The sequence below is a fragment of the Falco biarmicus genome, chromosome Z, assembly GCF_023638135.1.
Source record: "Falco biarmicus isolate bFalBia1 chromosome Z, bFalBia1.pri, whole genome shotgun sequence".
Taxonomy (NCBI): Eukaryota; Metazoa; Chordata; class Aves; order Falconiformes; family Falconidae; genus Falco; species Falco biarmicus.
The window spans coordinates 38,071,793-38,090,589 of record NC_079311.1 but is presented as its reverse complement, the minus strand read 5'-3'; the positions used below and the strand labels follow the sequence as shown (position 1 = coordinate 38,090,589).

Sequence of the window (18,797 nt, the reverse complement as noted above, 5' to 3'; positions counted from 1 at the left end):
CAGTCTAACAGACTTTACTAGTGCCTTTGTGTCAATGCTGTCTCTCACAGAAACTGTTACATTCAATTTTTGATATACAGAGAAATCCTTCTCCCCTGTTACTCTACAACAACCTTCTATTTTAATGCAGGAATTACATTAAGTACCTATGTGTAAAGAAAAGTATTTTTCTGATGCCAAACAACAGGCTTAACAGATGTTTTTTCTTTCACCACTGATACTCACTCTGAAGAAAAACAAGAATAATATCTTCAATTCACTGGAATGTTTTATTTAATACTGAAAACCTGAAAAAAACCTAAAAGAATATTCAAAAGTCCAGGCAGCAGCAAACTGACATCCTGCAGTGAAAAATAAAAAAAAAATGCACCAGATCTTACTAAACATAAATGTAAGCCACAAACACTTGATCCGAGAAGTAGCAAGACATGCAGAAAACAGATATTTCATTTCTCCTACATTTTTTTTTAAATACAAAATGTGTACAGCATTGTGATACACAATGCCCATCACAAGCCATATGGCTCTTTTCTAGAAATTGATCTTCCTTGCAAAACATTTTTTGGATGTAGGACAATATACTGCATTATAAACAAAATCAGACCAGAGAAGTTCTATAGTGCAGTTATTTTTCTAAACAAATTACTAACTGCAGCACAATTTAAAGGAAAAATCCGATGGAATTCCTTCCCTCTCCCATGACTAAAGGCTGCAGTATACAAAGTGCAAATACAGTGAAACAACCAGCTCAAATACAGGTATTTAATTAGTATATTCGTGACACATTAAATTAAGTCAGCACCTCTTATCCCAGCAGTGATGAGTAATGGCAATATCCTAGTCAGTGTAAAAGCAGGTTTCTAGTGATCTGCAGAATAGCCTTTCATCACCACACTGCGAACTTGCTATAGCATCCACAGAGCATTCATTCCTCTCTTCATCCTCCTAGCATAGCAACAGCAAATATACACACGATAGCCTATTTTTATGTGTCTCTACTGCCCAGAAAACCCTATTGTTCCCAAACGGCTCTCTTCATTAGAAGCGGCTAGCGAAACTGCAAAATGTGAATGAGATTCTGTGTGTGTGAATGAAAGGGCTGGCTAGCATCCCCACATTTCTGTGAATGAAGCGAGGCCTCGCAGCCTCTGCCAGGCAATCCCTTGGGTGCTCACCAGCCCAGCCAATACCAGCCAGCTTTGATGACTCATTCAGCAAAGCCTTGCTAAATAGTGGAAGATCCCATTTCGAGCACAGGCGGCACCTTTTTTGCAGCAGCACCAGAAAATGAAGCCCGCGTCTGAGCAGAAGGGGGCGGGTTGCAAAGCCCCTGTGGAAGAGCAGGTGTCGCTGGAGAAATGCATGGGGCGTCCTCAGGGGCGGCAGGTGAGGAAAACCGGGGAGTCAGGTCTGGGTATCTCCCTGAAGTGTTCATTCAGCCGGTTCATTTACATCCAGGATGGGAACGTGAATGTGCACATTTTGTTTGATGTTCAATTGCTCTCTCTGTGCACCAGCAGATTCACAGATTTTACAGGTTTGACTCCAGAGACCCCCGATACAAAAAAACCCAAAAACCAAAGAGACCGACCACAAAAAAAAGCCAAAAATCTTCCAAAAACACCAAAGAAACAAAAAACCACAAAGCACTGCTTGAAAAAAAAAAAAGCATATACTTATTTACTCTATTAGCAGAGTAGATATTTAAAAGCAATATGATCATCTGAAAGAGAGGCAGATGGAAAGCTACAAGATAAAAGCTTCCCAGAGCACTGCAAAAGGATTAATTTCTGACATGGCTTTACTGGACACAGAAACCCTACCAAGATATCCAATGGATGTTGAGGTCTCCTGGAAATCTGACATCAGACACTGAAAAGGAGTAGCAGCCACTGAATTACCCACCGCTTGAAACCTGGTGCTCATTTCAGTGTTTGACTGGGAACTGGTCTTTACGAATCTGGCCCTAAACTGGGAGAACTGAACATTTTAAAACCTTGCCTTTTATAGTTCTTGGGACTAGAAAAAGTAGATGATTTTGCCCTACAGGCAGCAGGTTCAAATCCAGCTCCAGGAAATAATGAAAGAAATTGGGGGACTTTGTAATAGGCAGAAACTGGACTTAAAATTAGGATTCTAGCTATTCTAGGGAATTCTAGCTATTCCCAGAGCATTTTAGTGTCTCTGGCACCTCCAACATGCCTGTAGCTCACACACTGACTATACGATGCCAACCTTAAACAAGCTTGTAACTACTAATATTATAGCACTACTGACATTCGAACCGCCGTATCTCTCTAATCTCTCTATCTGCACCTATGCTAGGTCAGCTAGTAAAGTGGATCCAACTTGAAAATTAGTCTTTTGCTTTTCTTTCCACAGGGATATGAGCCAGACACTGCCACCATAAGTAACAAACGTCCGCCAAACAATGAGTTCATTGTTGCCTCTAATAAAATGGCGGGTGGAAATCCAATGTTGATAAACGCAAAATAATGCATAATCCTAGCAATACACGCACAGTGAGGGGCTGTACACTTCCTCTAAGTACAGTTTTTCTTACGAACTACTGGCAATTTTGGCATCTCTAGCCATTTACTCTTTTTCAGATTTTTGCTCCGTTGTTTTTTCAGTTCTGTTTTATCATGGATCCTCCTCTGACCCTGACACAGTCTGTGTCTCATGTGACTGTTTCTCCTTTTCTCCCTCCAAGCAGCTCTCAGGGGCTTATCCTTGGTGCCACCTGTGTCTCCTTCTGTATCTTTACCTTTGCAGCATGTATTTCAGAACCAAGTAAGTTCTATTAACAGCAAAGGGTAGGGGGAAAAAAAAAGATACTGGGGGGGGGGCAAGATTAGAGGGAGGAAAGGGGAGAAATGACACTTTTGTTTCCATTGTCAGGATTCAGTTTAAAAGGATTTAAATTGCTGCAGATGCAAAGGTAGGAGACATTCTCAATACACAACCTAAATCAGGTGAGATGGTGTGACCACCATCAAGAGGAAATGATGGCAATGCAACTGCTGCATTCCATGGCCTGTAATAGGAAACTCTGCCACATGCAAAAAAGATGACTTTTAGTGACCTATGTTTAGAGAAGTATTAACTATATAATCAGGATCAGTAAAAATACCTAGTTCCAGTAACACACTGTGGTTAAATATGTACTCTATACAAACAAGTGCTAGAAACTGTCAAAATTCAGCTGAAAGGCTATTTGCATTTCCACAGCTTCTGCCCAGTGGTAGTAAAATTCCTTGTGGACTAAAGAGAATTTAAAAAAAAAAAAGACAGGCTGAGAGAGGCATTGTTCAGCCTGGAGAAGAGAAGGCTCTGAGGAGACCTTATAGGAGCCTTCCAGTACCTAAAGGGGGCCTACAGGAAAGCTGGAGTGGGACTTTTTACATGGGCACGTCATGATAGGACAAGGGGGAGTGGTTTTAAGCTAAAAGAGGATAAACTTAGATTAGATATTAGGAGGGAATTCTTCACTATGAGGGTGGTGAGACACAGGAAGAGGTTGCCCAGAGAAGCTGTGGATGCCTCATCCCTGGAAGCGTTCAAGGCCAGGCTGGATGGGGCTTTAAGTAACCTGGTCTGGTGGAAGGTGTCCCTGCTCATGGCAGGGGGGTTGGAACTAGATGACCTTTAAGGTCTCTTCCAGCCCAAACCATTCTATGATTTTAAAATGAGCATATTTTAATTTTAAATATAAATATTATATTTGAATTATTTTATTATTATATATAATATATACTTATATATAATTATTATAATATATAAATAAATATATTTAAAAATCATTAAAAGACAATGACTTTGGGGAAAAAAATTCAAACTGAATTTGGGTTAGCTAATTTATAAGAAACAGTGAATATGTCAGACAAACTTAAATACAGATGTTGGTATCAGTTTTAATTTTAGCACACAAAAAGTAGCCACAGCATTGTCTAAACTCCCAAATTCTTGAACTCTGATTTAGTGCTGAAATCTGATTTAGTGGTTAACTATCTGTTAAACAAATATGTACACAGAGTCTAGGTCAAGCTGACCCTCTAGAGTTGTCAAGAATGATGAATGAAGGGACTTCTAATCAAGGGAGTCAGCCTTGGGAAAGACAAAACAAAGAACATCCTATGTTCAAGATGCAAGCCATATGTACTTAGACTATCTTGTTCATACTAAACTCTGGTTAGTCAGCCCTTACCGTCTTTAGCCTTGTCCTAGAAGTGAGCTACCTTCATTATGCTACTAAAATCACACCCCCTAAGGGAAAGACCTAGGCTCACTAAAAGACCCTTCCACAGAGAGCGTGTGTAGTAGTGAAATAAGTTAGGTAATGCATATGCAATTGTATAGCAAATCTTCTATACGGATCTGCCCTCTGGGTAGGGAAAGTGTGGTAAGATTTTTTATATAACGTTTGTAGCTTTGTACTGCAGTATGCTAGCTTTGTTTGCTAGCATCCAGACTTGCACAACTCTGTAATAAAACAGTATCTCGCCTCAGTGCAGAAGATTGGCTTACTGCACACTGGGAACAGACTTGCATTTCAGAGCAACAATAGGGCCATCGTAGTTGACACTCCTGTTTACAATAAGCCCTAAACAATTAATGCCACTATAATGCAGTAAACCATCAGGAAATAGGATGCTATTCCTCACATTGTAATATGATGGACATAAGTGTTAATGCTCTGCTTTAGTAAATTCTCTTGTAGGATCTTTAATATCACAAATGGTCAATTCCTATAATAATAATAATAATAATAATAACAATAGCTTTTCAATAGTACAAAGGCTTCTAATATCCTGTGGGGACACTTCTTCTCTTAATTAATTGACAAGGGAAAATACCAGCTTTCTTCGCACGAGCTAGATATATACCAGCAATCTTTTATCCATGCATTAATCAGCTTAATCCAGCTTTATTTATGCGATACCTCAGACGATGTAGTTACAGACAAGCAAGATAACATCAAGACAAGCTAAAAAGCATTATGATCTAACCTCCTTATGAAGGTGTGTAGCTATTTCAATAAAAAAATATTTCTAAATAATTTACCTATTCTGTTTGTACATACTTAATACATCATACTCTGTCTACCTCTGTGTCTCTGATACTTCTGCACACAGAGCTCAGTTACATGCTCCTGTGATTTCAAGAGAGACTCACTGCATAACTGACAGAAATATTGAAAGACACTGAGGTTTCCATCAGTGTCATTAAAAGGAGCTATGGCTATATACCTCTACTTCAAAATATTTTGCAGGAAAAAACCATAGGGCTGACATCACTTACTTTTTTTTTTTTTCTCTCCATACTGGCTGTTTGCATCAGACCTCAGTTTACTGTCCTATGCAAAAATTACCCCAGCCACCATAAAAAAACCACAAGGCCTGTAGACAGAGGGTATGGTTCTCCACTAGCACACAAGCATGCCCTGCCCTCCCCCCCACCCCCCCCACTCCCCCCCTCCCCCCGACCCTTAACAGATTCTAGTTGATTTATTTTGACAAAAACCTGCTGTAAAATGCCCCCATCTCCCTTTCATTCTCGCCCCTTCTCTCTCACCCAATCAGTGTTTTGCTGTTCCCGTGGCAACCTTATTGCTAAGGGTGGGCTGCACCAGTAAATGGGAGCATTATCTCCGGCTTTGCAAGTTATTTCTCTGGGAAACCATACTGCTGGAAGTATTACTGTTCAAAACCAGTGATCATTAATCATTAATGATCAACTTCCAACTTAATTTACATCAGTGGAATATAAATCAAGATCTGAAATACACCTACAAATTTCTGTGTGGATGCTTAGGTTTTGAGCCAGAAGCTGACCTTAAACAAGAGGGACATTTTTTCTGTTAGTTGAAAATACTGAAACAATTCTGTCTTAAGACACTTTCACTCTGTGAAATATAACATGAAATAGTCGGAAGAAAATGAAACTTGTAACTCCTTGTGCTCCATTAGTGGTTCCTGGGGGCCTATTGTTAAAAGTCAACACACTATAAAAGTTCAGAGTAAAGATGGATCTGAGATAATATCCAAATCTGAACATGACACTAAGCTTTTGTAAGGCAGGATCAGACAGGGGAGCGCATTAAATCTGCAAACCAGTACTAAATCAACTTTGTAACATGGGACCTGCTCTTGCGAAACCCTAAATTTTTACAGTTAATTCTTGCTTTCTCTGAGCCAGCCGGAGGTGAGAAAGAGAAGTAGCAGCAGTGTAAGCAGGCTGTATATCCCAAGCACAATCTAAAGCTCAGCCATGTCTGTGTGGCTGCCTAGATCTGCCACAGTCCTATGCAGGCACTCCTCCCTGCCCCAAGCTACTGCCAGCCCTCTGCACCAGGAGACACACTCCAGCTGGAGCATCACCCTAGACAGGGACCCCGCTTCCCAAAGCAATACCTCCCAGCCATGTTTTCTTCTGTGTCCACAAACTATCACATGGCTGACAAACTGTACTGCACTGTGAATAATGTAATGAGAGGCCCATAACCTTCTCTCTGGTCCTGCAATGCACTCATACTGATGGGAATGTATATACCCAGTTCTTCTGGGTATATAGGCATTAACGTCCAAGTGTCTCCAAGTGTTTTTGTTTTAAAGAATCAAAATAATTGGAGTAAAATAGCAAACTAGTTCACTGACAAATTATGCAAGAACTCTTTTTGCTGTCTTCTTTTGATGGGAAGCTAGTCATTTACTTGTTTGTTAATCCAGCATCTTTTTGGTTCTCATTCATGAGATGCATTTAATAATTCAGTTGTTCTCTTTTCTACTTTGTAATAAGGTGCCTATTTTTGTTCTGGTGGTTTTTTTGTTAATTTTGTGTGTGTGTGTGTGAGTACTTTCTTTTTATTCTGTTTATATCTTATTGTCCCTAGGAACAGTTTGCAAAGTTGCTTTAAAAAAAGCTGTATATGAAGTTCTGACTTGATGAGTTTCCTATTGACTTTAATAGGAGTGGAATTTTATCGCAGGTTTCACAGTCTAAATGCAAGTCTGGGAATTTCAATTGTTTCTGAACTTTTGTACAAGATTTCTAGGTAAACTGATTAAAATGTGTATGAGGTATAGATAATTAAAACATGATATTTCATTGGCTGCCATTCAAAAACCATGTTCACTTTTATGAAAATTTAAATTGGTTTATTAATATTTTCCCTTTTTAAATGCAAGCAAAAATAATTTTTTACATATACAGTATGTATATAAATTTACCACCACGAGAAGATTTATAATCCAGTACCCACTCTTTTATTAGAGTAGCTAAATACTGGCAAGAACCGCAATGGAAAAGAAGAAATGCACAGTGCTCTTTTTTGTAGCTTTTGGCATCTGGCAGGGCTAATAGTACGTTGCCTGAGCAGAGAGCAGTCCATTAAAAACATCAACTTTCCCAAATCCATAGGTTCCCCCTCCCCTAATTAAAGGAGTATGATCAAAATGAAAAGAGCCAAAAAACAACAGAGGGTATAAATGGCCACCTTTGTCTTATGTTGCACATCAGACAAAAATTCTGGCAGTATGTGTAAAGATTTTGTGGCAGTAGCAGAGCTGTTCAGCCTGCTCTTGCCCTCCTGTCACTGACCGCATCACCTTTGCTGTGTTGCCATAAAATGTATGCTGTGGCATCTGGCTAAAGAATAACACAGAAAAAAATGTTGTTTTCTTCAACCAGATCAGTTCTGGACGCTGATTCACTAAACAAATTGAACGGAAGGCAGTGCGAGCGTAGGAATAAGCAGTCAAGGGCTATGAAAAGGGAGAGGAAATTCATTAATTGCATAGGCCAGGACAAACACCTAATACCCACTGGCATACTCTTCACCCTGAAACACAACCCACTAACTTGTGCCACCAAACCACACAGATTTTCTTGGCAAGCAAAGAGTTACATGCCGTGCTCTATTTATAGCAAAGCCATTACTGATCAGGCTTGTACTGAAAGAATTCTGGCAATTGTGCCGCAGTGGATAACAGTGCCAGTGGAGGGTTATTCACATCAGCCCTCATCCTGGCAAATCCAGGATGTGGGGTACTTTTGCATTATTTGTACAAATTGCTGGTGTGAGTCACTGTACCTGTTTACGTTAATGCTGCTTGTTATCTGACCTGAAGTGATGGTTAACTTCTTTCTGGGAATAGTCACGAGGAAGAGGCATCCACAGACACGTGTATATGTGCGTGTACGCAGGTATGCACACGTGCATGTGTGTATTAAGGATGTATCCTTAGGTTGCTTGCCTTTCTTACATTTAAGCAGGACCACCTAGACAGGCAAACAGGGTAGCCAACCTGTGAAAGATCTGGTAAAGAAGCAGAGGTGGGTGGCAGAATTTAAATAGCTGTTTAAATAGCTGTTTACATGATCACTTAATGGACAGAAGTTTACAAATTCCATTGCTAGTAATGTGAGGAAAGGCAAGAAGTAAAACAGCTGCAGATGAGAAGACTGAGAAACTCCTTCTGAAACTCCATGCACTGAAGCAGACCAGAGGAGTGGCAAGAATCCTTCACTCTAAAGAGGACTCAAAGATTAAAAAAAGTTTAGAGTGGCAGCAGAATGGAGAAGATGTGTGTGCTGTTCTATAGTCATCCACAGCAACTTGTGCATTTCTTTGCCAAAACAGAAGTATATAGTGACTTTCTCTAGGTACCCTCATAAAATCTGGGGGTTTCTGCTCAAGCAAGACAAGCCCCTGAGAAGCTTCAGTACAATTAAGGTTGAGAAAGTATGGAAGCCGCTGATATTATGAAGGTCAGCAGTTCTCCAAAGGACTTTGGGCACGTGAGCGAGGACAAGATTTCAGGTAACAACAAAGACATGTAGTAAGGATGTACAGGAGAGAGGCTGGAGCCAAAAACTTGGCCAGAGATTGAACAGACAAGCAGAAACTGAAGCCTACTGGCCAAACACAGCTATTTGATGGGTATCAAGGTCAGAGGAGCTATCCCAGAATGGGAGGAAATGGTCAGCTATGAGAGTCTGTAGCCTGATGGCGCTCACCATATCATGGTGCTTACTGAGAACTGGGCTTCGATGAAGCACTGATGCCAGTACAAAGAGGTGGAGGAGAAATGCCACTGGCAGAGACAATGACCCCAGCTCTCTGTTCCAGAAGGAAGAAAGAGAAAAAGGATACTGAAGCCTCCACACAGCCTGAGAAGGCCTGCTACAGTAGTAAGTATAGCAGAAGGAAAAATCCTGCTGATGCACTGAAAACAACCAGCCTTACTACCTGCTGGCAACAACAGTGCTGTTATCTCCAGGTCATTCAACAAGCGACGGCACACCTGCAAGACTAACCGAACACTACCACTACAGTCAACATGTTAGCATTGTATAAATGTTGATTGTCTGCTGTTATTATCCACTTCAAATAGGAGAGGAAAGAGTAAGGATCTATACTGTTATGAAATTATTATATGTAGTGAAGCAGCTGGTTAAGCCTCTTCTCTAACTGTTATTACAACTACCATGAACTGCAATTACCTTTAAACTAATATTTAGCACTTTACCTCTCTAGGACTACCAAACAATGCCACAGTGGTGCTTTGTCCCATTAAAGTTGCTAGTCTACCCAAGCGCAAGAAACTACTCCAATAGAAACAAGATTTTTCACATAATACCATGTAAATACTAAAAGCCTGCTTTTGCACAGCACCTGACCAACATATGCCTGCCCGGCATACCTAAACTGGCAGAAATCTGTTGTTCAGATGCAAACATTAGGAATGCCATGTCTAGTGCACAACATTTTCTATCAGAAATAAATATACACATCTTTCCTCTGTGCACTGACTCAAATAACAACGTGAATGTTCACAGACCACCATGACAACAGCCAATGTTCCTGGACTGACACTCTTTCTTACCTTGCCAATGCCGTTTTCATTTTGTTTTAACATGTTTGGTCAAAACAAAAGTTTTTAAATAAAAAGCTAAATAATATTATGCTAGAAAAAAACTTCATATATTCACAAAAAAGCATAAATTGTGTTTAAATGCTTTATACTACATCTTTGTAATTCCTTCTAGCACACAGACCCTTTCATCATATGCACACACCGAGCATTCCACACAATAAACTTTCAGTCACACAGAACCAACACCTGCCCTCTGCTGTCCAAGATGCAAAAGAAGCTGGAAGGAGCTTGTCCTTTCTACAGAGCACATGATCTGTCTCTGGAGCATTATTATGTACGGGTGGCTGCAAATCACACCTCAAAGAGGGAATCCGGAAAATGAAACACTTGTATCTAAATTCCTGCAAGGCTATGTTATGGCAGCAAGAAATGAGTGTGCGCCCTCAGAAAGTAAGACCACAGTTTAATCCTCTTTAAGAGGGTAGCAATGTCCTGCCTCCCTGTCTCGTGTTCAGAAGCATACTGCACAGACCAACAATGCAATTTCAATTGCTACTTTAGCTTCTTGTGCTCCTGAAAGAAAGCAAGACTGTATGTCACCATCTTCCTCAGCTTTGAGGGGGTCCTTTGCAGCAGAAATTCACGTTTCCATCACTTCAGAGAAAGGATGGATATGTAATACCAGGAGAGGTGATACACAGTGAACAAAAGCATGATGCGTGAGCAGTGTAGGGAGGATCATACGGCTCATCTTTCTGTAATTCTTAATTATGTCCACAAAATTATCCTGAAGCTATGAATCAGCAATCAGATCAAAAGGATGACTAAAAGAAGAGGTAAATTCTTCATAACATAGATAGTAACAGTCAAAAATAAAGAGGCATTTTTCTATTCCCCACAACAAATTTTCACTTTTATAGATTAATTTTTACTTCAAGGGAATAAAATCTGAAACTTTTCTGTACAGCGGATGCCCAGAATCTTATTAATAAATAAACAGTAGTTGAACCAGCAGCATATTCATTTGCCACCACCGGAGATTTATTGAACTTCACCAGTATGAAAGTATTCTTTAAGGGCTGTTAAGTGCCTTTTGGAGAAAGCTAATTTTTCTCTAAACCATAATTAATTTGTTTTGAACAGAACTTTGGCCAAAGTAGATTAAAATTATTTGCTAGGAAACTACCACTGGAGTGTCATTTACATATACACAGTGACTATCAAGTTTATGACCCTTCAGCCTAGTCTCCATTCCTTGGTTACCTCTGTAGCTGCTCAGTAACTCTGTAAGTATCTGTGTATCATTGGTCAATTAACAGTTAATGAAACCACTGACCAAATTCAGCCAGAAACTACAGAGAAGGGAAGGTTTCAAAGATGTTAAGTAATGACACATTTTTCATGGAGTAAGCAGGCAGAGAAAAAGTGAAATTCTACCCATGCCTCCAGAAAGGAAGGGACCGTACTGTTAGCACGTATTTCTTAAAATCTAATTATTTTAATAAACATGTTTTATGTATTATCAGATATATTACCAGCATTGCAAAACTTCACAGACAGTGCCGAAGACATCGGCAATATAGTCAACATGGTTTGCAGGAGTTGTTTTGCTGTCACTGTATTGGAGCAAAAAGACACTTTTCTCTCCACATAATAGCAAAAAGTATTATGTGATAGAACAGTGTTTACATTTAGGAGGAAGAAAGGCTTCCTAACCTAAGTTTGGAGCTTCAGACCACATTTCCCTTTCCACAAAATCCTGAGACTGTTCATATGCCCTTAACCTATCTCCCAAAATATGGCAACCTACCTTTCACCCATATTTTTGTGTAGACCTGTCGTAAATTCTTAAAATAATCACTCAATAGTACCTTTGCACATCATTGACTTTGGTATACTTGATTTTATTATGGCTATCTCAATATCTCTCATGCTAACACTCAGTAATTTAAAATCTCAGGTTGCCAAGTTCCATATACCAAAGCAATTAGAACCACTTCAGTTCATCTGTCTCACCACAATCATGATTACTATCACTGATTAGAATACAAAACTCAGGATTCCTCAGTATTTTGGCAAACCTCAACCACTGGTCTAGCTGTCCGGTTGCACATTCATTTCAACAGCACTAAATATGACACTATGCAATCTGTGGTTTACCAACAGGCTTGAAATAAGCTTAACCCTAATATTTACAGTTAACAATTCCTAGAACAAAAGGTAAAAAGGAACCACTGTCAATATATAAATTTTCACATAACACAGGGGAGTTGTCTTCTGTGAATTAATTGTTCACGGGACCACTATGTTACTTTCAAGAAAAAAACGTACTGTTTCTTAAAAATTCAGAGAGGCTGTCACAACTCTGGGTAAATTGCTACTGTACTCAGTCACCCAATTATTTACTGTTTGTAAGCAAAAGCACAAACCAAAACCACCTCACATTACACTTTCAAGTCTGTTCTTAGCATGGGGAGATAAATAAGGTCTGTATCAGGTGTAGATTTTCTAGGTAACTCTCAAGGCCTAAATCAATCATCCAGTGCTGAGCATACTCCTACATTATGCAGCCTAATGATAGAGACAGCTCTGCCCTCAGCTCCCGTGATTCATGCAGTCCAGTCAGATAACACAGTAACATTATTCAGCAGAGCAAGGGTACAATCTACAGGTAAAAACATACACAAATTTATCTGTGCTATTCTGGATCCTTATTTTGGACCCCAGGAGTAACGATACTCTGCTGTTACTGCTAATTTTGATATGAAAGTGTGGAAGCCCTCCCCAAAATAAGTATGAAAAAAAAAACCCTCAGTCTGTGCAGGGTACTATTTCCAGGGGGAGCAGAGGGCATGGGAAACGGTAATGTAGTCTAATATTGGCCTTCCTAGCACTGGCATCTAAAATGCAACCACATAACACATAGTTTTAGTAAACAAAATGTTCACATTAAAAATAATTTTATTGTTTCTTTGATTATCTTCATACACTCAGATCAAGTAGACAAAATGTATACATATTCATATACATATATACACATGCATACATGCTCTACCTCCCTTTCTCTACATATAAAGAAGCAGTTTATTTCTAAGGCTCTTTTTCTCTTAATGTATATTGATATACAGACTTCTACTATGCATACAGTCTTGCCACAATCTGAACACATTTGATCAAGACCAAGTAGCAAAATCAGCAGACACCTTATGTAATGCAATTCTTTTTCTCATCACTATGCATTATGAGAAACTCTGCCCCTATTTTGGCTTGTTAACTAATGATGCTTTCCCCATTACTTGACCATTCTCTCCTGAAAACGCATTTTCATTGCTGAATGCCAATGGCAGTATTTAGAGCATATCACACTCTTCAAAGACTACTTCTTGAAAGTAGCAAGAATATTAGGCCATTTTTCATTTCATTAAAAACAGTGTTACATTTAAAAATATGAAGTATTTAGGTGTGACAATTTTTTTCTGTTAATTGGGAGTCATATCACTTAAAAATCAACATTTGATTCCATGAGACATTCGAGTGTACTTGATTTGGAGATTGGTTCTGGTGTTTGCAGGGTTAACCTGCTGAGTCGTGACTACTTGTAACTGTCAAATTCTCTCCAAGGATAAATAATTAAAGCTTCAGGAAGAATAAGCACACAGGAAGTGGTGGAGATTGGATGTACGTAGGTGTTGAGGGCATTCGTTTTTATCCAATCCCTGAATAAAAAGCACATTATTCATGCAATCTTGTTCATTCACTGCTACGTGACCTGCACCACAATCAAAGACTGCAGCATCCAGTGCTGAACTGAACTGCATTTGAGGCGGCGAGGAGAGGACTCTTAACGGCATCAGCACACAAGAGCAAAATGCTATGTTTTAGGTGTATATGCAGACTTCAGTTCATGCTATAGCTCTTATGACTAATGCTGGAATGACACAAAAATACTGTCTCTTGTAGATTTTTTTTCTTTGGTTGCAATAAAAATAGCAAATATGATCCTTAAAGTGAAATGACTTTTTCACTTTCTCTTCAGCTTAGATCTCCCACGTGTTGTAAATGAGATCACTTCCAGATGAAAAAAACAAACTTGTAACAAATGACAAAAAAAGTACTCATTAATTGGCAAAGAAAAACAAATGCAATACATTGTAGCATCTGTGGTATAAAACTTTGGAAACAAATTATTTCAATAAAGAGAACAATGAAAGCTGTAAAATCTACAGCAAAGCAATCTTAGCTGTGAAGCTCAAAAAAACCTGTTGTGTGTTCCTGAGTATTTTCAAAGCACAAGAACAACTCCCTGCTCCAAAATAGATTCCTTCGCCTTCACATTCCTATTTCTGCCCCATGTTTACTCACTGCAAATTCTGGCTTTGGCTCAATACTTCATATGCCTATTAACTACTCTGTTAATAGTGTTTACTTGCTTGAATATTTGTATACCACATAAAAATGTGAAACTCAAACAAGACTCTAGTGAAAACATCAACCAATAAATACTAAAAAGTCACTTATCTATAATCCCATATTAAGGTCTATTGTTACCGGAAAGCAAGGCACCTGCTAAAAGTGTTCATACCATCTCCCACAACTACCTACTCACTCTGGAATTTTTAAATACCAGATCAGTTACATCATTCTAAGTAGCAGATGTTACAGCTTTGTATCTTATATCCAAGCATAGGCACAACTGATGAAGATTTTAACTCTCATTTATCATGAAAAATAATGATCCTGTAGGAAGGTTTGAAAGCTGAAGAATTCCCTAATGACAAATTTGGGTGTTTGAAATGTTATCAGAATAAAAACTCATTTTATTTTGACATGAAAGACAGAAGTCATCCAAAAACACTGTCCACAGGTTTAAAGCACATGGGAATGAGGGAAATTAATTACTTTCTTATCACAAACCAAAACAGAAACTGAGAAAGAACCAAGAGAGTTTTAAAAATTAAAAACCTTGCTATTTAAATATCCTTCCTTGGAAGGGTAACGAAATGCTATATCTGCAGAAAAAAATGGACGCACATGAGAAAAAGAATGATGGTCCTTCACAGATTAAGAAGAGTAGGGAAAGAGAAAAATCATATACAGGCTGTCAAGAAAAAGACGAAAGCAGAAGGGAGAAGAAGAAAAAAACCAAAAAGACAAGAAACATATCTGAAGAGTAATATAGCAAGAGACTCTGCAGAAATTTGGAAATACATTAATGGTTGTAATAGGACAATTTTAATTTAGAAATAATTGGTAGACTTAAAAACACTTAAGTGCCCAAAGAAAAGAGGGGTTTTTTGCCATAGACAGGGCAATTATGTTTAATATAGAGTTAAAAATATTCTCAAAGACTGTTAGCCAAAACAAACAAAAAACCAAAACCACAACAGTACATTCCTAGTTAACATTTGTTGCTTAAAATGAACAGTTCCCTGCCTGCAAACTGCAATAAAGCATTAAGCAATTTACTGGAAAAAATCACACACAACAAAGTAAATATCCTACTGCTGTATTTGGAGAGTGTGAAAAGGCTCTCATAGATGATAATGAGCTTTCAAAAGCACCACTATCAGATACAGAATTAGGAACCAGCACGAAAGTTTGGGTAACAGGTCACTCCTCCACCTGCATTAAAGCTAAGGACAGCACTGCAGAGAATTTGAAATAGCAAATTGAAAATGGTGAAGTTTGTCCTTTGTGCTCTTCATCGGTCACCCTCTTCACTGTATCCTTAATACAAAGATACATTGCTGTAATAGGACAACATGAGATACAATTAATCAAAAGAACATGTAATTGTCCTGCGTCCCAATGATGTAATACTAATAGTTACCAGTGTTGTAAAATATTTGCCTTACATTTTGAAGGAATTATATAATTAAACACTATTAAAGTTGGGAACCAAGATTACCGAGCCCCTAGGTATGGTCATATTTGTGTGATGTTATCAACACTGTGGTATTACTCAGCAGAAATCACTTTTCCTAAAGTGAGTAAAGAACATAATATTCACTTCCCTCTACTGTTTCAAAATTGCAAAATGATTAACTGGAATGGAAGAGAAACACAAGACTAATTCTCCATTTATCATGGCCAGGTCATAAAATGCTAGTCAAAGCTGTGATACGTTCATTTCAGGGCTTAGCCTGAAAGAGGTCACTGACTTAGGAAAAGGGCACAGCTGACACTGCTGGAAGCCAGACTTTTGACCACATATTTTATGGAAAATGGGATATTCTCTCAATGTTAGTGTCACAGATGAAAGAAAAAAGGAAGATAAAGATTTTCAATTTTAAAAAGCTGGCCAAGATTACGTCGCTTTTATAATTCATAATTGCCATTTGCGAAAAATTAACTCCTAGATACTAAGTGGCTGATCAACACAAAGAAGTCTTTCAGACATCACAAATAAAGGTGATGAATGAGATCTATGAATGTTTGCTTGGAAAGTTCAGATATGTCAATGAGAATTCAGTGTGTTCAAAATGGCCACAGAAAGCCATCTTAAGTACAGTTAGTGCATCTAAGTAGAAATACAACGTGACCATAAACAGCACAACTGTTTTTATCCCACCCATATATAGCACGTTTCTGACAAGTTAATACCGGGATTACAGGTGGCAGTTTCTAGATTCAAACCTAGTTTTGTCATTGAGTGGCATGTCCCTTAGGTCCATTTTCAACCCACCTAATTTTAGGCACTTAGTGGAGGTGCTTAAGTTAGAAAACTAGCCATCCTAAAATCTCTCTACAGGCTACGGAGAGGGATGGTCAGTGGTCGAGGGCTGATTAGATTTTACTGCAGCTGAATTATATTTAGTGAGTGCCTGCTCAGTAATTCAGACTGAAGCTATCTGCATATTAGCAGTTCCAAATGTTTGAATAGCACTTGTGAAAAACAAATTCCATGTAAACATTAAATGAGCTGTATGCTTCTCTCCCCTAATTCAATCTTCTCATTAGCTGTTTCTGTGAAAAGCAACTTGGTGGCCTTTTAATAATCATTCCTTCTGTATTTGGTACCTTTTTAAAGACATAATACTTCCTCCTTTCTCCTCCTGTTTCCTCAGGTGGCAAATAAGTAATAATCTATTCTCTAGGAGACTAGCATAGTTTAGAGTTGGGTTTTTCTGGTAACTACAGGTGGGTGAGCAGCTTGTCCACCTAATGGCTTAGCAAAATTTAAAAATACTCATCATTCCCAAATACTTTGAAAGGTGTTCAAGGAATTCCTGTTCTCACAGTCGAAACCTCTGCTCTGTCCCACATGCTATTTAGCAGAAGCCTGGGAAAGTATCATTTATCAGTTTCACTCCAAAAAGCAAAATCTCTGAAAAAGAACTTGTTGACAGTTACAAACAATTTTATAGGATGATACAGCAAGACTTCAAAATGGTAACAGGAAAAATAAGGGCAATTATTGCCTTTTCCACTTCAACCACCTACAATTTAAAAATATGAATACAGGAAGCTATCTAGTCAGTGTATATAATGTAGTGATACATTTTCTGAGCCAAATATAGTTGACTACATAAAGGCAAAAACATGGAGTGCAACTGCAAAAATAGAACAGAGCAAATGTGAAAAAACCCCACCAAACTCAAAAAATTACTTTTAAACATCTTTAGATGTAATTTTAAGTTACAATACATACTTAGTAAAACAATTTGTTTCAAAAATAAAAAGCTTATCTCCTGGGACAAAACCCATATTCCTACAGCTTCAGGTCTACATGCCATCATAGCTGCCCAGAAAATCTGCCTCCAGAGCCTTCCTCATTGCTGGTTTCTGCATTCTAGGAACTTCATACACAAAAGATACCAGGTATTTACTTTGTATATTAAAGTATTTGTTATCCGTGCTTATACTAGCTTTTATTTGGGGGGGTGGGGGTGGGGGGGTGGGGAAGTCATTCAACTTCTCCTTCTTTATTACATTCTATTAGAATCTGAAAGCAACTCTGCAGTAAAATATTGAAGGAGATCTTTTTACCAGTCAGGGCCCCACAACAACTGTTGGAATTTATTGCAGATGTATATAGATACTACATTATAAATATTTCAGAAGAGGTACTATATTTTGTTACTTGCATTGTAAGAAGGTAACAAAACTTTTAGAGGCGAAGTAATATATAAATGAATAAATTAATGAATAAAAACATATTTCATGCAAGTACAAAATGGAATGATATTTCAGTTCTCCCATTAAATCTTTTACTGCTGACTATTAACTTAGATAGGATTTTCTTTGTAGAATATCTAAGACAAAGGTCAGATGCAAGCAAATACATGCTTCTCTCATGTAAAATATTCTTGAGGAGCCAGTTAAGTCCAGTGAAGCCCATTAATTAACACCAACGAGCAAATAGTGCAAAATTACAGAAATCTTTCTAGTTTGCTTCAGAAGGCTTGTTTTAAACTCTGCAAATCAGAATCTCTAGATTCCTTTAAAACCAAACTGGGACCCTGCTACCCTTATCTTCCTTCTAATTATCATCATCTTCACAACTCATATTTCAGTGACGTATGTTATGGGCCATAGCAACATAAGACACTGCATGAAAACATGAAAAAAACCAACAGAAATTTTGCAGTCGAAGAAAATCCCACAGAGCAGGGGGCTTCACACAGAGCTAAACCATTCTGAAAGGATACTTATGATGTATGGAAAGTAGTGAGTAAATACACATTCAGGCCTATAGACAGAGAAATGAACATACTCTTATTCACCCTTACAATGTGTACATATTCCTTAGTGCACCACTGATAGGAATTCATGGTGAACTAGAAGAACACAAGGAATTTACGCAAATAACCCAACCTATGCCAACTCAAATCATGAATCTTCTTTCAACACCACAGAACACGTGCTAATATATGATTCATGCAGCAAAGCCAGCAGTCAATACTTAGCACAGGGTGT

The 18,797-nt window shown here is 38.4% G+C and overlaps 1 protein-coding gene across 1 annotated transcript in view; it reads right to left on the bottom strand.

The window, feature by feature from the left end:
- Positions 1-18,797, bottom strand: part of SHC3 (SHC adaptor protein 3) — a 103,969-nt gene that overhangs the window by 66,900 nt on the left and 18,272 nt on the right. The gene's annotated exons all lie outside the window — the stretch shown is intronic.